A 23,054-nucleotide genomic window follows, 5' to 3' on the forward strand; every position below is an offset into this window, starting at 1 on the left:
GGGTCAGAAGGAAATGACATACAACAAAGGTAGATCTTGCTGAAGATTTATTTTATTGGTACAGAAGATCTTCATTACCTGATATCTACTAATATAGTCTCATGAATCGTGAAAAAACTCCTTTTGTCAGCCTTCATAAGCCTGATGTTGTTAGGTGAAAGCATGTAAGATTCCCACAGAAGACTGACAAAGCCACAGTTTTCAGATATCAATATCATATGCTGCTGACTTTAGTGGGCCAAATTCTCTTTTTTTCTTAACTAGTTTAACATTGTTGTAATTCCATTGCCTGAAACTGGTAAGAGGGGAAAATAGGAGGTGTTGATCTGGTCAGTATCCATTCATAATTAAACAGCCTAATCCAGGAACTGTGTGCAGGAAATAATTATAGTAGCTGAAAGTTACAAGTGACGTGTCTTTGAGTGGTGTTTTACTGTCCCCAAAATTTTAAAAAATTAGCTCAAATACTGCATTCTTCTATAGAGACATCCTTCCTCAAACATCAGCACACTTCTGTCTTTTTGAATAAAATTCAATGATTTCATGTCTAAGCCCTCCTTCCCCAAAACACCCAGCACCCATAAAAACCAACAGTCCTGACTGTGCAGTACTTTGCCATGGTTCTCACAAATGTTTCCTGAGTTAGAACTGTATAATTAGGTCCAATATCAGTATCAAACGACTGGGCAACTTGATGTATTATCAGGCTCCTGTATCAGACTTTGCTGAGTGAAAGATCTGTCTCTTTATAAAGTGTGTAGCCCTTAACACTGTGGGGAGAACCTGCTGAATGTGAACTAACAGAATGTAGTCTTATCAGACTAAAGCCACTGCATTCTGAGGAGTTTATCTCGATATGTTAGATAAGAATGGCTATACTACATCACACCAATTGTCCATTCAGCCAGTATCCTGTCTTCTGACAGTGGCCAGTGCCAGATGCTTCAGAGGGAATGTATAGAACAGGGCAATTTATTGAGTGATCCATCCCTTGTTGGCCAGACCTAGCTTCTGGGAGTCAGAGGTTTAGATACACTGAGAGCATGGGGTTGTGTACCTGACCGTCTTGGCTAATGGCCATTGATGGACCTATCCTCCATGAATTTATCTATTTATTTTTTGAACCCAGTGATACTTTTGGTCTTCAAAATCCCACTGAATGCATCAGATGAAGTGAGCTGTAGCTCACAAAAGCTTATGCTTAAATAAATTTGTTAGTCTCTAAGGTGCCACAAGTCCTCCTTTCCTATGGCAATGAGTTACACAGGTTGACTGTGAAGAAATACTTCCATTTGTTTGTTTTTAAACTTGCTGCCTGTTCACTTCATTGGGTGACCATTGGATCCGTGAAGGTCTATATGTACTATGTGAAGGTATATATAAACTTCCCTTTTCACTTTCTCCATAACATTTATGATTTTTATAGAGGTCTATCATATCTCCCACTTAGCTATCTCTTTTCTAAACTGAACAGTCCCAGTCTTTCTAATCTCTCCTCATATGGAAACTGTTCGATACCCCTAATAATTTTTGTTGCCCTTCTCTGTACTTTTTCCAATTCTAAATATCTTTTTTTTTTCTTTTTTTGAGATGGGGTGACCAGAACTGCATGCAGTACTCAAGGTGTGGAAGTACCATGGACTTATATAGTGGCATTATGATATTTTTTCTGTCTTATCTATCCCTTTCCTAATGGTTCCTAAGATTCTGTTAGCTTTTTGACTGCTGTTGAACATTGAGCGTATGTTTTCAGAGAACTATCCACAATAACACCAAGATCTCTTTCTTGACTGGTACATCTTATTTTGATCCCCTCATTTTGTATGTATAGTTAAGATTATATTTTCCAATGTGCGTAACTTTGCATTTATCAATGCTGAATTTCATCTGCCATTTTGTTGCTCAGTCACCCACTGTTATGATATCCCTTTGTAACTCTTCTCAGTCAGTTTTGGATTTAACTATCTTGAGTAATTTTGTCTTGTCTGCAAAGTTTGTTACCTCATTATTCACTGCCTTTTCTGGACTCTTTATGAATATGTTGAACAGCATGGGGACCAAAACTGGGACATGCTATTTACCACTTTCCATTGTGAAAACCGAACACTTATTTCTACTTAAGTCTCAGTCTCCCATCTGTAAAATGGGGATAATGACACTGACTTCTTTTATAAAGCACTTTGAGATCTACTGTTGACAAGCACTATATGTTACAGCTGAGTGTTTTTACAGTCCCTCTCCCCCACTTTGCAGTAATTTATATGTATATACAGCCTTAACTTCAGTTTAAAGATCTTCATTTGCGATTTCTTTTTCTAAATTTAGTTAAAAATCTTATAACAAAATACAATTTGGCTACATATCTAATAGACGCACAGAAATGCACATTTTAGTAGTAAAGGTAATTTTGTGCTCCTGCCACAATACTACCCTAACAAGAAGAAAACATTTGTAAATATGCCCAGCAGCATATTTTAGTAGTAAAGGTAATTTACTAGTCCAATTTTTTACCTTTACTTTCACATCCTCTTGGGCTTCCAACTGTCACAAACTGGGATGTGAGCAATTAGGCCTAGAGATTGGAACAGAGATGGTCAGGCCTAGGGATTGGCCTGCATCCAAGGTTAGAATGTAGGCATTCTTATTTGTTCTCCTGAGATGCTGAGAAATGGAGTGACTGGGAGGTCCCTCTCCCCTTGCCCCCTCGCCCTGAGGATCACAAAGAGCAATGACTCTGCCAAGGCCAGAGGGTAGGCCAGAGGGATACTGGCCAGCTCTTTAATAGCCATTGTAGACATGGACTCTATAACCTGCATTGAGGAGGATATGCAGGGTTGGGAGGAGAGACTTGCAGCTTTGGGGGTCTCATGTTGAAAAGCTGATGGGGAAAATAGGAAGACATGGCAAATAGGAACCATAGGAAAAATATTAGGATTCCTGGGCTGCTGGAGGGGATCAAAGACAAATACTCCATTAAAATACATTGAAACGTGGATTCCAAAAACCTTGAGTCTGTTGATCAAGTCAGGTAAAACTAAGATGGAAAGGGCTCACTCTATCGGGGTATACACAACAGAAATTTGACTAGATCACATCAGAGACCAAACTTCAGAGACCGAGCTTTGATTCTCAACACAACCAGGAAGTTGAAATAAATAGGAAAGACTATTGCCCTTCACTTTTATCAAAACTATTCTATAGATGTTGTGACCCAGGGTGCCTGAGGCAGCCCGCACTGGAAATGCCAGCGTCAGGGCAGGCTGGAAAAGGAAGTGCAGATACTCCCAAGACTGGTGCGTAACACTGAAGTTAAACTCCCCAACCAGTCACAAACTGTGCTTTTGATCCCCCCCACTGGTTATCAAGAAGCAAAAAAGAAATCACACAGCCCCCTTTATTGCAGTCCAGTTCTCTGGCTCCCACTCAGCACCTAGATCCAGTACAGTGAAAAGTTATTTAAAAGACTCCGCTCACATATACAAAATGTTCTTCTGGCCCCAAAGAGTCAGCCACATTACCAGGTTAGTATAGGTTTGGCTCTTTCCCAAAATACTATGCTGCCAGCCAATCCTTTAGTGTCTAAAACTAAAGGTTCATTATAAGGAAAAAAAAAAAGAAAGGTGTTAAATAGTAAAGCAGTCCCATACATACAAAGATTCAAAGTCCATGAGATTCCTAGCTGTATTGGTGAGTTTTCTGGCTTGAAAGTCCCTCTGGAACACATTCACAGCTTGGATGGGTCATTCAGTCCTTTGTTCAGAGCTTTGCTTGTAGAAAGGTTACTCCCAAGGTAAGAAGCAGGACTGAAGACAAACAGCAGAAGAGACAGCTGCCTTTTATAGTCTATTGCCATGCGGCTTGAGCTTTCTTTGTCCCAAACACAAGCTGTCCAGCACATGGCTTGGAAGCTTAGAGTTCTGTCCATAGGCATGCCCCTTCATGCCTTGCTGAGTCAAAAGGTGTATCCCTTGCCTCCTCTCATTTGTATAGCGGATGTTCCTTAATGGGCCATCAAGCAGGCTGGGCCGTACTGATGCCAAATTGTCAGAAGCATAAGGGGGGCAGAAGGGGGCCAGAAGCATAGCACAAGTTTTGAAATACAGACATACATATCTCTAACCCACAATACAAAAACATAAATGAGATTATCATATCTGGAAAATTATAACATGTTTGCAGATGCCTTACATGACATCTGGCATAACTCATTGCAATTTTACAATATTGGTATTCATAATATCCTAAAATGTCCCCCAGATTCCATATGACATCACAGATTTACGCAGGAAAATGGCTGAATTGACAGAAGTCTGTGAACAGCTCTTAGGAAAAAAGCTCAATTTTCATTTTGTTTCCAGCTACCACGTTTTTAGTTGATTCGGGGAAGAGCGGAGGTGGTGTATGTGTGAGAGAGAAAAGTCATAGCCTTTCTCTGTGTATATCCCAGCAGTGAGACGGGATGGGCCTCTCACCTCCAGCATCACTGACCATGTTGCTCTGGTGGGGTAGAGAGAGGAGGAAAAATCCTCAACCTGCCCTGATCTTCTCTGCCCCTGCCCCTTCCATTGTACTCTCCCCTGTCCCCTGCTCTCTTAGCTGACCCTCTCTGCCACATCTAATCAGAGGGATAGGATCTAATTGGAGGGCTCTGCTGCAAATGTTGCAGAACATTAGGGAAGGGGTGAGTGGGAGCTCACCAAGTCTGCTTCCTCACTCCATCATGATAGTCACATGGTTCTCAACTCAGCCCAAGTTAATCAGCCAAGTGAACCCTGGCTGAATTTCAGGCTTGTAATTAAAATCTGAAATGAAGTAAGTTTCAGATGAATTTGAATGGTGTTCACAAAGGTTTTGCCTGGTTCTAGACTTTTTGTTTACTGTCTATATATAAATCTTTTATTTCCTATAAAATAAAGCACAAGTAAAGTAGGATGATATTTTTGAACATGAACCCTTTAAGCGTCCTACAGGGTGTTCATACAAAGTAGGTTGCTTTGGTGCAGATTTTCATAGGAACTACTAATGACATTTTAATTTCCTCTCAGAAACCACGCTAAAGGGGAGTGTACAAGATAATGCAGCCAAATCAGTTTGCTGAATGTGCATTTTAATAATGTTCACAAAATAGCTTGTCCTTAAACGTTGTCCTAAAAATGTTTCCAATGTTTTTGTGGGAAAAGCAGCACAAAATCCAAAAAGCAAGTATACAATTAGTTTTTTTTTTCAGGTTTTGCAGATAGTGGGAATGATCTTGAAGTCGATTAAGTAATGCCTTCTATTTTAAAAAAAAGTTTCACATTAAAGTGCTTTTCAGAGTGTTAGACTAGCTTGGCTGAAATCCAGTGTAAAAGCACTTTTAGAGAACTATTGTTAACAAAAAAGATCACTTTGGTAAGCTAATGGCAATTGTATGCAAATTCTGGACTTTGACACAGATTTACTATATGTGATAAAACTGTGGCAATTTTTTAAACAAGATTGACGGAAGATTGCTAGTAGCAGGAATTATTGGCAACCACAAAACTGCATTTGCGGCTATCGTCTCAGATTACTGAGAAATTATAGCAGAGTTTGTAACAGCTTTAACCCTGAAGACAGACACATGTAAAGGAAAGGAGCAAAACCAGTTCACCAACTCTGGGAGATCCAAATTCAACTCAGTAAGCACAAAAACTGTAGGTGATGGTGGTTGTGATATTACACCCCATATTCTTCATAGAAATATTGTGATATGAATGTGGCATAACTAAGATATGTTTTATGCAAGATGGGTCATGTGAGGTATCATTGGAAAGGTTATCATGTACTATGATTATCCTATTTGTTTGCATGTATCATTTCTGTATCTGAAGTTAGTCAATATTGACTATGTAATCATTACAACTGTGTTTTCACCTGGGGAACGCCCACCACACATTATGCAATCATCCTGGATGGGCCATTAGGAAGGACAATAGGACTTTGAAGATACTAATCTCCCACCTTCTTGAGAAGTTTCCTGGGATGCTGCTTTGACACTGCAAGGTCATGTGATCATGTCACCTGGTACAGGATACCATCTTGAGCTGGTATTTTTCCACTGGAAGGGGGTGGGGGATCAAACTAGGAAACAAAGGATTCCCGCCATATGCAAATCCTATTTAAGGCTGGGGAGTGAGTTAATCTTGGCTCTTGTCCACTGCCTCCCTTCCCAAGAAGGAAGACTGCTGAAAACACCTGAAGAAACAAAGAACTAAACTGCGGGGGGAGCCAAGGGCTGAGGGGAGGCGAGAAAGGTCAGCCTGTGAAGGGTATACCTGGAGATTTAAGTTGCAAGCATGCAGTTTACCTTCAAGAAACTCTGCAACCTGCATAAAACAACATTTAGGGTGAGAAATTACTACTTGTAGCCAATTTCTTTAATGTACTAAGCCTAGTTTGCGTGTTTGTTTTATTTGCTCAGTAATCTGCTTTAATCTGTTTGCTATCCCATATAATCCCATAAAAATCTACCTTTTTGGAGTTAATAAACTTGTTTTTTGTTTGTTCTATAACCAGTTTGTGCAATTCATAATGGAGGTGGGGGGGGGGGAGAGAAAGCTGTGCATATCTTCCCTCACGCCTATGCTGTATAGATCCCTATACTGTGCAAGACAATATAATTTTGGGTTTACGCTCCAGAGGGTGTGTGCATCACAGTCCTGGGCAATTCCCTGAGCTGAGTCTTCCCACACACAGCTGATTGCAGACTCTGTGTGATTATACAGCTGGGTGCATCCCTACCTGTGTGTGTCTGCAACAGGACAGGGTGAGGGAACTCAGGCTGGTGGAATGGGCAGGCTCAGTGGGACCCCAGCACATCAGGTGGCACCCCGGGATGGGGGTCCAACCCATCATAGTTATAGTTAAGTTATTTTTTACACCATTTATTTTGAAATCGTACCCTTGGTCTCTACTGTCCTTCCCTGTGGTAGAGCAAAAATGATAGGGAATTAGAAAGGATACAATTAGTGATTGCTGTTTGGGTGTTTTGAATTACACCCGTGTAATTCAAAAGGGTTTCCTGGTACATTTTAGAGTCCTGATCCTCCACTGAGGTCTGTTATTGAAGTCAGTAAAACTCCATGCTGGTGCAAGTATTCAAACTAGCTGATCACATCATAGGATAAGGGCCTAAAATAGTCAGAATGAATGTAAATACGTCCACTCCAGCTCACCCCATTAAATTTTACCACTGAACTCTCCAAGATGTTAATGACAGAGCCCTTAGAGAACGGCTGTGGAACAGAAACAGACTATGTTCAGCAACATTTACTTCTATAGTTTCACTAAAACACAAACAATCCTATAGGATTCTAATTCTGGTTTGAGTCTTTGTTTGCCATTAAATCTTACTCATGATGTACATCAGAGTTGACTGAGTCCAGTGAATGTAAATCTAATAGAGAACTGAAATAATTGGTTTACTGAGGAATAGTAACCAGTTTTCTTTTTTAGTATTGAAAGTTGAACGTTTAGCCCCTCTATTGTTTGATAGTACTGTTTATCTCTCCAAATGATATCTATGAAATTCCTTCAGTAAGGATTAGGTATTCCTCTGTAGATTCTTCTTTGTGGTTCCCCCCCCCCCCCTTTTCACCTATGGCCAACGCTAATTCTTACCATGGTTTTTAAACATTTAAGTTAGTTCAACTTTTTAACATCAATGAGTCTTCCACTATGACAGACAGATTTTGCAGTTTTTACCTGCATATTGCACTGCTCCTTGTTCAAGAAGACTACTTCATCAAGCCTAATGGTTCTGGATACGCCAATAAATTAACAATGCAGAAAGTCCATAGTTAAAAGAATTTCAAGACCTACTCAAATCAACAGTCAGGCGTACCATGATAATGCTTAAGAGTTGAGAACGGGTTCTTGATTAGAGATGGGTGAACCTAAATCTTCAAAGGTTGATGAGATTTTTGTACCTCAAAATTCAGATGTTTTCCCGAACTTTATATGCATTTGTTTAGGTCCAATTCCTGGAAAACAAATGTTCATAACTTTATACATGTGAATAGTCCCAGGGAGTTATGCCTAACTGTTGGCAGGATCAGCAGCCTTTTGTCCCTCTCTCAAGTCTCAGAGGTGGAAGAATTGCAGTACATAGAAATGAAAAACAAAGGGGAGAAAGTTATTCAAACTCTTGGCTCTTGATTCAGGTCCATTTCAAAAACATTTCCTTTCGTTTATGCCTTACCTGTTTGAAATTTAGAGAGACAGTGTAGGTGAGGTAATATCTTTTATTAGCCCAACTTCTGTTGGAAAGAGAGACAAGCTTTTGAGCCACACAGAACTCTTCTCTTCTTTGGATCTGGGAAACTAAAGTCGGGTCTACACTTAAAACACTCCATTGATGCAACTGCGCTGCCGTTGTCCTTAAGTGAAAGACGCTCCTATGCTGATGGTGAACTTCTCCCATCAGCATAGTTAATCCACCTCCCTGAGAGGCAGTAGCTATGTTGACAGGAGAAGTTCTCCTGTTGACCTAGCGCTGTCTATGTGGTGGATTATGTTGCTATAACAACATCGTCCAGGGGTGTGGATTTTTCACACCCCTGAACGACATAGTTATATTGATAGGAGTCTGCAGTGTTAGACCTGCACAAAAGCTACGTCTATGCTGCACACCCTAACCGACAAAACACACCCTGACTAACAAAAGTTTGACCAAAGTAAAGCACCAGTGTGGACAGCACTTTGTCAGCGGGAGACGCTCTCCTGCCAGCGTCTTGGGGGTGGTTTTATTTTGTCCTCAGAAGAGCTCTCTCCTGCCGACAAAGAGTGGCTACACTGAGTACCTGACAGCAGCACGGCTGTAGTGGTGCAGCTGCTGTAAGGTGCACAGTGTAGAACAGCCTACACAAGAGATCGCTCGGTAACTGGTCTGGCAGGTCTCATACGCAAAGGAAACCTTCACAACACTTTCAAAAGATGAGCCTGGGAGCTTAACTCACAGCTTTGCTAGGCACTAAATATCTCAGACTGAGTAGCCACTGGCTTTATGGCTTATTACAACAATCTGTAACCCACCACCAACCCGCCAACTGCTTCCCATCCCCCTTTCCTCCCTGTGACTGGAGGGGTGATGAGGGGCCACTTCACCTTGAATGGTCCCTTGAAATATGTGTTAACTAGTTATGCTAAACAGTCTGTTCAAACCTTGTATTTAGCAGTGAAACTTTGACTTAGGGCTAGTCTACACTGGCAACGTGAAAGCACTGCCCCGGCAGCGCTTTAATGTGGCTTGTGTGGTCGCAGCGCAGCGCTGGGAGGGAGCTTTCCCAGCACTCGAAAAAACCTACCCCCACGAGGGGAATAGCCCCAGCGCTGGGAGCGCGGCTCCCAGCGCTGGTGCACTGTCTACACTGGTACGTTACAACACTGAACCTTGCAGCATTTGGGGGGGATTCCACACCCCTGAGCGAGAAAGTTGCAGTGCTGTAAAGCGCCAATGTAGACAAGCCCCTGGTTTCCCAGAGCTTAAGAAGAGCTTTGTGTACACTCTAAAGCTCGTCTCCCTCACCAAGAGAAGTCAGTCCAATACACCTCACCCATCTTGTCTCTCTAATATCCTGGGACCAACAATGTTGCATACAACTGTCTGATGGTTGTCATACTGACTGCTTTCCTGGTTTTTCCACACTCAAGACAGCCAATATTCTGGTCAATATTCTAGATATTTTTTTTTATGCTTTGTCTTTTTGTCATTTATTGCTTGTTTACAGAGCAAAATGTGCAGTACATTCCCGTCATCGTGTGTTACTTCATAGTAATGCTCCTGGGTTTTAACCCATTGTACTATTATGTTTCAAAAAGGGAGGAGCATCCAGAAAGCAAATAAATGCTTTCAGTCAGAATGAATAAATTCCTCCCCCACCCTCACCCTCAAAATGGTAGGCAGAGAGAAAATATAGGCAGAATCAGTATAGGATATACTTCAGGGTCTTATGAGCTCTACTGACATTACTACTACTAGACTTTTGGGAATAGATCTGAGACCTTAAGCAAGACAGGCAACAACTCTGACATTTTATATCTTTCCCCAGTTGTGGGTCTGGCCAGAGACTTTAACTTATGTCAGCTGGAATGGTGTCCTGGGGCCATTCCGCTGGCTGATGCTCACCAGAGCACAGTCTGTTCGGTTGCCCACTGCACATCTTCCCCCCTGGGCACCCTCAGACATAAGGAATGGGATGGGAAAACAGGTGACATGGAGGCAGTGTGGTCTAGTGGCTTGAGCACTGGACTGCACGATTTTGCCATGGATAATCTGAGTGGCTTTTGGTGAAGGGACTTGATCTCCCTGGGCCTCTTTCCCTTCACACCCCCTAGTCTATTTAAACTTCAAACTCTTCAGGACAGGGACTGTGTCTTACTATGTGTGTATGTAACCCACTGGTCAATATATCATAGGCCTCCCCAAGATAGCAGCCATCAAACTTGAACAGTGCCTTAATGAGGCTGGGGTCCTGATTTCAGTTGGCACCTGTAGGTTCTTCTGTAACACAAATAACTAATATGTGACTTGCTCCAGGCAATAAGTAGATTAAAATAGTGGGGCATATTCCCCCTGTACACCTAAGATCTCCCAGAGAGATTGTGCCTTGGGCTCTGGCTCTGCACAATCTCTGGTATTGCCTATCGGCCCTGATCCAATGCCCACTGAAAGTCATTACACTGACTTCAGTGACATTAGCACAAGCCTTCCAGGCACAACTGAGCCATGAAGATGCAGTACACAAGTTAAAGGCCTATAAGTTACAAAGCTAAATATACCAACCACTGACCAGTTCAAATGAAATTCACATTTTTCTTGGAAAGCGGTTGAAATGGGCACTGCTTCTGTCTATAATTATGAGGTGCTATTGTCTAATGGTTAGAAAAGGTAACTAAGTCAGGACTCCTGACTACCGTTTTGGCTTTGACAGGCTCACAAGTCACTTAACTTCTGTTTACCCATATGGGTAATGTGTTACACTCTACCTCACAGGGAGTGCATTACAGGCATTAATTAATTAAGTCTCCACATGTCCTAATAGCCTTGGGTGAAAAACACTATATAAAAGGAAACTGTTATTACTACCTGTTATGTGAATAAATAGAGGATCTGAGCTCTAAAATTACTTTTAAACATATCTTTTAATGTATTGGAGTTCAAAAAATAAACCAAGTTTGACCAGGCATAATAAACCACGTTTGAATATTAGACAGACTTACATTTTTTTTGCAGATTTGTTTTAAAAATATATTTGCTGTCAAGTTAAGACTTGGTATGCCAAGTTACACCCAGAAAACACTTTTGACAGCCAAGTTACAAACACCTCAAACAGAGTGTACAATGTAGAAACTGACAGAACCTTAAGTATAATGGTGCCAGCGAGGTCTCTTATAATGCCACCCTTATAATCTCTCGTCTTCCTCTGCCAGTTTCAGTTTGAGGCTTCATGAGAGCTGGGTTAGAAGGTGAATTTTAAACTTAATTTTGGATGTAGTTATTGAATAGGACAGTAGAGCTCTTAAACACACTGTGTATACTTGGAAAACACTGAAGAAAGACAAATATTTCACTTGGACTAAAAGGAGATATAAATCTCACACAAAATGCCTGTCAGCAAATTTAGTTACTGTATTAATTGTCTGAGGAGTGGAATGATAGAATATTCCATTTTAAGATGCTGATGTGGACAAACATATACAGGTCTTGTATTGTGAATTTTATTAGATTCCTATAACTCCTGATTACTTTATTTTATTTTAGGTGAATCACAGAAAGGAATGATCTTAGTACTAGAATTTATTCTGTATTTGTAACGGAATAATTTATCAGTAACATTTGTTAGCGCAGTTCTAATATCTCATGTTTTGGTTCACTGGCTGAGCTGTAAAGTTAAATACATTTTCATTTTTGTGTTGACCCAAAACAATTTTTTTTTCCAAATTATTTGTCAAACCAAAAAAATAGCTTTGGGTCAAATGAAATGGTTCATCCAACCCAAAATGAAACTTTCCATTTATTGAGGGTTTTTTAACGTTTAAATAAGTGATGTAAATCTCAAAACAAAGTTGTTTCAAATAAAAAAAGGAACATTGTTTTTGTAAAATAAATAAGTCAAATTCATTTGAAAAATTTCACACAGCTCTAGTGTCACAGAAATGTAGGGCCATACTGAAAGGCCATACTGCAAGGGGCTGGACTCTGAGGCAGGACCAAGTAAATCTAGTTCACCCCGACCGAGTATTTGTTTAACCTGTTCTTTAAAACCTGCAATGATGGACATTCCACAACCTCACTTGGAAATCTATTCCAGTGCTTCACTATCTTTATAGTTTTTCTTAATATCTAACCTAAATCTCCTTTGCTGCAGCTTAAGCCCATTACTACTTGTCCTACTTTCAGTAGACATGGAGAACAATTGATTGCTGTCATCTTTATAACAGTCCTTAACGTGTTTGAAGATGATCAGGTCCCCTTCCCCTCCGCAGACCTTGCCCCACACTCTTCTTTTCTCAAGACTACACCTGCCCTGTTTTTTAAATCTTCATAAGTCACTTTGGTGCTATATTTTGGAGTTTCTCCAGTTTGTCCACATCTTTCCCAAAGTATGGTGCCCAGAACTGGACACAGTACTCCATCTGAGCAGAGCCAGATAATTACCTCCTGTGTCTGGCATATGACACTCCTGTTAATACACCCCAGAATACTAGCTTTTGTAGAAACAATATCACATTGACTCATATTCAGTTTGTGATCCACTATAACCGCCAAAATGCCTTTTTACAGTACTACCACGTAGGCCAGTTTATTCCCCATTTTGTAGTTGTGTACGTGATTTTTTTTCCTTACTAAATGAAATACTTTGCATTTGTCTTTATTGAATTTGATCTTGTTGATTTCTGACCAATTCTCCAATTTGTCCAGGTCATTTTGAATTCTAATCCTGTCCTCCAAAGTGCTTGCAACCCCTCCTGGCTAGGTGTCATCTGCAAATTTTATATACATACTCTTCACTCCATTATGAAAGTCACTAATGAAACTATTGAATAGTACTGGATGCAGGATAGACCTCTGGGGGACCCCACTAGATAAGTGAGTTTGATAGTGAACCAGGAGTGGCAGAACTGGGCAGAGAGGGGCTAGCGCCCCGATGATGGAAATATTGGGGAAAGGGTGGATCTGTTTCCACCTACCCAATATTTTCTGCCCCTACAAAGTCTTATGGAGATGAGAGCCAAATGAGACCTGGCTATGTCCTGCCTCTGTTCACGTGCACGTGTGGGGGGGGGAGAGGGAGGTAGCTGTGTTGTCTTGTGTATTCATAACAAGACTGCACAGTTCTTGACTCCTAGAAGTGAGGCTTTATTAGAACTAAAACAGAGTTCCATAAGGCAAAGGAGAGCTACGTGCACCTAGCTGTGTATCTGGTGAAGCTAGACTGCCTCCAACCAGTTCTTCCTAGCATGTGCTCTGCTCGTAAAGGCACAGTAGATGCTTCTAACAGCGGCAATGAGAGTGGGATCTGGCAGGGGGGGGTCTGGAGTGAGGCTCCTTTGGCACACGAGATAGGCTGGCTGCCAGGTAGCAGGTGTGACTCGCCAGCCCCACCTGGTCCTGCCTTCCATACACTGGGTAGGAGTAGGCGCATGTGCATTAGCTGCATGGTGAGGTGGGGGATGGGACAGACCACCAACACCTGGGCAGAGGGAAAGGGGATGCACAAGGTGCCAGCTACTGAGGAGGGGTGGAGGAGACTCAGTAGCTGCCTCGCTGTCCCTCCTATTCCTCCATGACCCGGCTTCCCCCATTCACAGGGAGCATCTGCATCCCGCTTGTCCCGGCCTCTCTCCCCTGCCAGAAAACCATCGATAACTGCTCTTTGAGTACGGTCTTTCAATCAGTTTTGTTAACCTTCTTATAGTAACTTCACATAGACCATATTTCCCTAGCTTGCTTATGAGAATATTATGTGGGGACTATGTCAAAAGCCTTACTAAAATCAAGATATATCATGTCTACTTCTTCCCCTTCTATCCACTAGGTCCGTAAATGTTAAAGAGGGAAATAAAATTTGGTTTAGCATGATTTGTTCTTGACCAATCCACACTGACTATTACTTATGACCCTATTATCCTTTAGTTGGTGGGCAACCTGCGGCCCACTGCTTCCCACAGCTTCCATTGTCCGGGAACGGCGAACTGCAGCCACGGGGAGCTGCGGGGGGCCGTGTCTGCAGACAGTCAATGTCAGCAAAATGTCTCACAGCCTGCAATCAGATTACCCTGATGGGCCACAGGTTGCCCACCACTGCTCTAGTTGCTTATTGGAACAAATGATTAAACACTGAATTTGAAACGTTCCAGGTGTCAAAGTTAAGCTGACTGATCTATAATTCCCTGGATCCCCTTTATGTTAAAAAGGAAATATAGGTATTCTGTTTGCCCTTCTTCAGTCTTCTGAGACCTCATCCATCCTCCGCAAGTTCTCAAAGATTGTTTCAGCTGGCTACATAAGTGCCTTAGGGTACATTTCATCAGAGCCTATGGACTTGCATATATCTAACTTATCTAAACATTCTTTATTCTGTTCTGTCTCTATTTTGGTTGCAGTTCCTTCACCCTTGTTAGTATTGTGTCACAATTTACCTCTTTAGTTAAGACTAGAGCTGTCGATTTATCGCAGTAACTCACGCAATTAACTCAAAAAAATTAATCGCAACTAAAAAATGGCTTGTACTGGGACCAGTGCTGTTCAACATATTCATAAATGATCTGCAAAAAGGGGTAAACAGTGAGGTGGCAAAATTTGCAGATGATACAAAATGACTCAAGATAGTTAAGTCCAAAGCAGACTGAGAAGAGTTACAATGGGATCTCACAAAACTGGGTGACTTGGCAACAAAATGGTAGATGAAATTCAGGTAAAAACTGCAAATCCTGTCTGTCATAGTGGAAGCTACAGTGAGACGTAATGTCTTTAAACTGGGACGTTATGAAGACAGCTTGTAGGTGATTGCAATGATTTTATTATATGGTAATTCATGATAATGTCATTTTGTAGTTCATAATTTAATCATTATTAAAATAGTAAAGATACCAATGATAGACACGTTCAATAACTAAAATAAGAAAGAAGTGTATAAATATGCTGAAAATAGCCTCCTGCCAAAACTGGCAGAGTACCCCTCCTTTTCCCTCCTCCCCAACACACACCTCTTCAAAAGCCCCCACCGGCAAAAACAAAAGTCAGTGCCTGTGAAGAGAGACTTCCTTTTCTTAGATTTTAGGGTCACTAGTAGGGTACAAAGAATACTGCAGGGTCTATTTACAGGAGTGGTGGTGAACCCATTCCTACTCGTTTATTTGGAAGCAAGGACTCCACCAAAGGCTGGGGAATATGTAGCAATTGCATGCAAAATGCTATAAGGTGTTCTCTTTGCCGGGGTACTTGCTGCCTTTTGCAAAGGGAAGGCTGTTTTTCTTCTAATGCACCTGCTTGGAGGTAGGTCAGGCTACTTCTTGACCTATGGATGACCCCGTTGACTGAAGGAGTATCTTGGCCACTTGAAGAAAGAAGAAGGAGGGGGTGCTGTGATTAAGGATGGAGTAGGGCTCAAGACACTGCCATCTCCCAAAAGAAGTGGGGAAGGATGTGGCCAAGGGATAGCCCCCTCTGGAAGGAGGCAGGGAGAAAGCTAGGGCTGGACAAACTGCCGTAGCCGCTGTGGTGAGCGTGTTCCTATGCTCTGGCAATCTCCAGCTGTCAGAGTGCCTTTGTGGAGAAAGGTGGTTTGTATTATGCCTATTGTGCTAGGTTTGCTATTTACAGTAGTACCCACTTTTGAATTACTAGGTCTGTTTTGTGTTATGTTTTCAGTCCTACATTTACATTTGAAATGAACTTTATTTTCTCTTAAGCTTTAAAACTTGTCAGTACTGAAGTCAGAGTGAGGAGCACTGTGCTAATTGCATGCCAAGTGCTTCGGGAGCAAATTCCGCATTGCATCAGAGGCACTCCCAGACAGTGTCTTGCAAACACATCTTTGTTACCTTTTGAGAGATCATGGGCAAAATGCAGGTTGAGAGAATAAATAATCTGGTTCAGACTTACCACATGTGAATAAATTTCACGCGGCTAGCTATACCTTTGGTCTGATTCCCTACAGTAAAAGGGAATCAGTATATAAAGTTTGGGCTTTTCTGAAAGTATCTGCAGAGCTTCAGTTTTCATACTAGTGTGGAATCTCATGCTCAGTGTGAAAGAAAAGTTAATTCAAAAGTCGTAAAGTCAAGGTTTTCCTTTCAGTGTTAATGCACGCTTAGTGGGTGTACTTGGTTAAATTCTATTCTCATTTGCTCTTAGGCAAATCCCAGTGACTTTACAAATCATGTGGTCCCTGGATATCCCTACAGGCATTCAAGCTCTTCATTAAAGAAAGAGTCTGAAAGCCTATGGAAGTGCTTGGCAATGAAGAAGGGCCATCCTTACTACTGAACAGTTATTATAGTTGCCAACGGGATTTTGTACCATTGTCATTGAGTTATTCACTGGGAGATGGTCTATGCAATCGAAGGTGGGAAGACAGTTAGTTCATGACATTCTTTCTATTAAGAAGTGGGTCCACATTATGGAAATACTTGCTCAATGCTGACATTTATCATACAAGGGCAGAGATTAGCCCACTGTGTGCATGTTAAAGTTATCAGAAATATACTGCAGATGTTCTTTAGGTCTCCTACTTCTCTTCCAACTCTTTGGGCCTGACTCCAAAGAAATCAGTGGGTTTTGGATCAGGCTCAAAAAGTCTGGTTGATACAAGGCTGAACACAATGGTGGCATGCCATAAATTATGTAAATATGCAATGTGGGTGAGTTAATGCTGCAATGAAAAGTTAATTTTTTTCCTGATGATAGCTAAATGTCTAGACTTAATATTGCAACAACATAAGATTTTTTGCATTAATTTCCTTTTATTTTAAATGATGGGACGAAAAGCCTTCGTTGCCACCCGAAGGAGTTTCATAATTAGTTTGCACAACTTCTCTCACACTAAGGATAGCTAAAATTATTAGCTACAACAATATAGTTGTGAAAAAAATATTGCATAATTTCATAAGGCTGTAGGAAATTGACATCTTTAAAAGTGAAGGTCCCAATCCTGCAAACACTTAAGCATGTGCTTAACTTTCTTCATCTAAGAAGTTTCACTGAGGTCACTGGGAGTTTGACTGCCCATGTGCAAAACACATTTTCAGTTGGATATACATTTATCATTCAAAATGTTTTTCAAGCTGACAGTGACTGTCCCTCCATGAAATAGTTATATGTAAAGTTAGAAAACTTAAATCTGCTGTTTTCTGAGATCTGTGTGCAAAAAAGTCAAATACTTCTGGGAAGTTTTTTTTTAATAAAGAAATGAAAATAGGAGGGTTGTAAATGAGTCTTGCAACCTTAGCTCTAGAATTTGCCATGGTTCAGATATTAAAATGAACCAAGTGAGCATCCTTAATTGAAACCAAATCCAAACTTCAGTTCTTCTGAATTAAAGATGACTTGTAGCTATATGCGTGTGGTTGAAAAGCTGTCTTGATGGATTATCCAAATGGATGATGGTTTTTTTTCTTTACTATACACCAAAATGAACAGCTCAGATATTTAATGCCCATCCTTTTTGTTACTTTTATTGTTCTGGATAGAAATGGAAAAGTGATAGCACACGGGTGTTCTAAAGCTGTATTGGATGTTTATGATCATGTTTTTAGTAATCTTTCATTTGCAGGCTGTTTGAAGACTGGTCAGGGAGTTACATGAGACAGTGCAGTTAAGCTTACAATATTTTGCACTTCCAAAAAGTGAATTCAGCACAACCAAATGTGAACAGAGTAAATGTATAATATTAAAATAGGCCAACAAGGTTAAGGAGGAATCACTCAAACTTTGGCTAACTGACTGATGTGTTGGCAACTTGCACAAAGCTGAAGATATCCATCTGATGTGCATAAAATGGAGCAGAATGTAATTGCTCTTCTTTAATATGGATGGATGTCCTGTGGGGACTACTACTCCCAGTCTACAATTGCAAAATTGCATCGATCTCCGCCACTCTTTAGCTGCATGGCCATGGAAATAAATAGTGGCTCATCATACACTATTTCAGGGACTGCTGGGAGATAAAGTGGAGGTAAAGTATCTTGCAGAGACATGAAATTATACCAATGGATATCTTTGCATCGTTGCACGTTTTAAAAATTGGTTGGTGCTCATTCTGGTCATTGAGATATGATACTGTGAGTGAGAGATTTATTATAACAGTACAGAAATTAATCAACCAAGAAAGTTTTATTTTCATTTTTGGCAGGGAGCCTGTTATAGTAAAATACATACGGTACTCAAAAATAGAGAGAAAATAGGCCAGGGCTATGATTAAAAAATGAGAAAAAGGCAATGTTTTCAAACACATTACAGCATTTGACAAGAAAAATATAAAATGCATATGGACCAGTCTCCAATAATTAAACTAAGACTAGTAAACAGGTAAGGTGCGATTTTTATTTATTTTTTAAAAGTTGCGTAGCTTGCATCACCTCAAACATCGTGCTGTCTGTTAAGGCCCCAAACCTGCAAAGAGAACTAGATGGATGGAACCCAGTGCTTGTGTGGAATCCCGCTGACTTCAGTAGGGCTGCATGTGGGCACAAGGGATTGCTTATGTCATTCTTTTTCCAGGATAGGGACCTTACATTTCTAGTGGCAGAGACTGGTTTAACTTTGATGCTGAAAGTGAAGCTCCTAAATGCATATTTAGATGCCTGTATATGAAATGAGTAAGTACACCTATATATTCCCAGTTTTCATCTGGAAATAAAGTTTGAGAATGTACCAGTAGTGACTTAGCAAAAATACATCATAGGGATGTTGTAATTAACCCTAAAACAAGCAGCATAAACCTAGAAAGTCTAGTCATTAGATTTGGGGGGGGGGGGGGGAGGGAATACAAACATGTTAATGTATGAAAATGCAGTTAGAGCAACCAAATAACTCTAATTCTGCCCAGAAGTGACCCTGTGTCATAATGACAGGTTTCAGAGTAGCAGCCGTGTTAGTCTGTGTTTCCAAAAAGAAGAGGAGGACTTGTGGCACCTTAGAGACTAACCAATTTATTTGAGCATAAGCTTTTGTGAGCTACAGCTCACTTCATCGGAATGCATCCGATGAAGTGAGCTGTAGCTCACGAAAGCTTATGCTCAAATAAATTGGTTAGTCTCTAAGGTGCCACAAGTACTCCTTTTCTTCCTGTGTCATAACTATATTTAAAGCATTTTATTGTTTGTAGTCCCAGATTAGATTAAACTGACTTCGAAAAACACATAAAATATTATATTTCCCCCTCATGATGCCACTGTACGGATAAGTTAATGTTTGTATTCGTTAAGTGTGCAGCTCCATACTTTAACATGGCTGGATTTTAATTTTAACCTTTCACTATGAATTCCTTAGGTTAAAAGGTTTGTTCTCGGGATAATTATATCCCTGCAATGCATTTTACCCTGAATTACAGAAAGAATTCTTAGCCTTAGCTCCACTTCCACAGAACTTTTTGTCAAGGATTTTTTATTACAGTTTTATATATGATCACTGAACACGAAACCCAAAGAGAATGTTACCATGTGGTTTTTCTAATGATTTGAAAATATTTGTTATTAAGCTTAAATCTTTTTCATTTTAACTTTTAGGGCCAGATTCACTAATACACTCTAGCTGCTTTATGGAGTGCACAGCAGCCAGAGTGCACTGGCCACTTAATATGGGTTTATGGCTGCTGTGCCTTGCCAGAACAGCACAAAAACAGTTGAAATGTACATTCCAGTTTACCACTCCTGTCTGTCCTTCACGTTCATGTGTGTGCACATAGCCCATATTTCTTCTCTCTTCTGCACCCTTCCACGCTTCCCCCATGCACACATCTCAGATTCTTGCTGCCCTCTCTGCTGTGTTGATCGGGTGCACAGATCACTCTTGAACTTTAATCCTAAATATTTTGTTTAACTTCTTGATTTTCGTAACTGAAAGTTTATCAGAAGAGGCTAGCATATGAAAACTCACAGAGAACTGTCTGTGATGGGGCAGACAAGCTTCCACACAAGGTCAGAAGTGGTTAATGGGCTACTTAAACCCAAACTGAGACACCCGGGGCAGGAGATAGGCTACTTGGGAGGGGCTTGAAAAGGAGAGCCTGCCCCTCTCAGTTGGAGAGGGGGTAGACAGAGAGCAGATGTGGAGTTCTTACTGTGGGAGAGAAGGCTGGCTGGGGCCAGGGATGGGGCAAGACTGGTACCTTGCAGATCTTCTGGGGGAAAGAGGGGCGTTTGTTGCATCATACTTGTTTTGGACTTTGAGTGCCCTGGAAGGGTCAGAACTGTGGGGAACCTAGCTGGAGGGCTAAATCTCTGCCACCCAGAAGGCACTGGAGGCTGGGCAGAGCAGTGGAAAAGCAGCTGAGAAACTGAGGCTGAGTGGTTGCTGCACTGCACAATGCTGCATGGGGGCACTCTGGTAAGGGTGTGTTATGACCCTTTCCTTTTCCAGAACAGTAGCTATCCTTTAGTTCTCTGTGGGGCTGAGGCTACAGGCGATCCTCAGGGAAGATGGTGATCCTCTAGGCTTTCAAGAGGAATAGTGTGAGGATCATGAGTATGGAGTCTATGGCCACAGAATCATAGAACCATAGGACTAGAAGGGACCACAAGGGTCATCTAGTCTAACCCCTGGCCAAGATGCAGGTTTTGCTGGGTCTAAACCATCCAAGACAGAAGACTCTTGAGCCTCTTTTTGAAAACCTTCAGTGAAGGAGAGTCCACAACTTTTAGCCTAGTCCCATTGAAAACTAATAAAGTAGCCATTTTAAAAGCTCATCATCCACTGAGGTAGAAAATTCTTCATCCTTTGCTGAAGGAGAAATTTTCAGTTATGAAGAATTACAGCAAAAGTGACCATCAATGCAAACATGTCTTCAAATGTCGCCTATGCATAAGACTTCAGTGAGTTTTAAGTAGGGAATTGAAGGGTTTGTTTTGTTTATGATATCACTTAGGAGAAAGCAAATTTGACACAGGGCTACATTTCTTAAATGAACCATTTTAAAATTATTTTTAACTCATGAGCCAATTGACAGATTACTTGCAAATTCTCAAAATTCATGCAATACCCAGTTAGTGCTGTGACTTTGGAAAGAATATGTCAAAACTTGCATATATAAAAAAGGTGTTGAATCCCTCAATTTCAATGCTCAACTCAACCTTAATTATGGAGCTATGACTAAGGCTGCGATTCTTTCACGGAGGTCACAGACATCACAGATTCGGTGACTTTCCACGACCTCAGTGACTTCCACAGCAGCTGGTGTGCCTGACTTCAGGGCCAGCTGCTCGACCATGGGCCAGGTGGCTCTGGAGATCGCCCAAGCAGCGGGCAGTGCGAATGGTCCCACAGGCTGCCCAAGCAACCAGTCCCGGAGTGAGCCCCAGGGCCAGCCACAATGGCCATTGCTCTGGCGGCCCCAGGCAGCTGGCTCCGAGGTCTGCCTGAGTAGCAGCAGTCCTGGGGCACCCAGCTCTGGGGACCGCTTGAGCATTGGTGGTCTCGGATGGCCCGAGGCCATCCGGAGAGCAGTCCCTGTGAACAGCGGCTGGGGGGGCAGTCAACCCCCAGCACTGGAGCAGCCCCACCCCCTCCCCTCCCAGCAGGGGTCCCCCTGAGCAGCGAGACTGCAGAAGTAGAGTTTTAGTCATGGGTATTTTTGATAGAAGTCATGGGCAGGTCACGGGCTGTGAATTTTTATTTATTGCCCATGACCTGTCCATGACTTTTACCAAAAATACCCATGACTAAATCTTAACCTTAGCCATGACCCTTCATAATAAATGTCCTGATTCTGAGGTGCTAAACCTTTTCAGCTATTATTAACTTTGCTGGGAGCTGTGGGTGCTTAGCACCACTGAGAATCAGGACACATTTTACATATAGGTACCTGAATACATCTCTGATCCTAACTTTAAGCATCTATGTTTTAAATATTTGGCTTGTGTAGAATGAGTTCTATTGCAGTAGAAATAATGATACAGATAAATGCTCTGAAGGAGTTTATAATTATAGTAAAGAATGGCTATTTCTAAAACTGAATTTTTTAGAGCTGTGATCAAGAAATCTGTATTCCATTATCAATCCCTTTGAACTGGCCACTCCTCTATCTACATGGATGTTGGATAATGGTAAATATCACACAGACAATGCAACAAGCTGGCAATGGAGAAGTACTTTGCTGCTGCATTATCCTGTTTGAATTCTGTAATCTTAAAGTCCAGTTTTCACCTGAGCTTAAAGCTAGGCATCTAGATCCAGACTTAGATGCCAAAAATGGATATTTTAGGCTCTTAAGTGCTGATTTGGAAACCTAAGTAGTCTCCTGAAATTAATATTCGGGTGACTAAATACAGATTTATTCACCTAATTCTAAGCATTCAAGTTTGAAAATGTTCTCGTTAGTGTTCTGGACCAAATTCAGCTCTGATGTAAGCCCACTGATTTAATTGGGAGTTAACACCAGATTGGAATTTGGCCCATTAAGTCTGTGTTTGCAAGGAAATGGTAGCCTTGTTATACAGGTGCCTGAGTGAGACTAATTACAAGATGAACGTGATTCTGCGTATATGCTTTTGAGGAAAACTGGAGTGAAAGAGGATGAAGATAAAATTAAACACAGGTGGTACCTGTAGAGGTGTAACAAGGTAGTTTGCACACACCTTAAGGACAGTACTGCCTAATGGTCAGTCCACCTCACCACCTGGCATGGCTCTCTAAGGAGTTGAATATTGGGAGAATGGAAGCAATCCCAGGAATAAGAACTGTATGGGTGAAGCTCCTGTTACTGTTTCTTTAAGGGCTCAGCCAGGAGTCTTGCAGGAGAGGATAGGCAAGGCTCCCCTCTCACCCAATCAATTGGGGATGAGCTGGAGAAGGGGACCAGCATAAATGCTGC

This window comes from Caretta caretta, chromosome 3 (assembly GCF_965140235.1).
Source record: "Caretta caretta isolate rCarCar2 chromosome 3, rCarCar1.hap1, whole genome shotgun sequence".
Taxonomy (NCBI): domain Eukaryota; kingdom Metazoa; phylum Chordata; order Testudines; family Cheloniidae; genus Caretta; species Caretta caretta.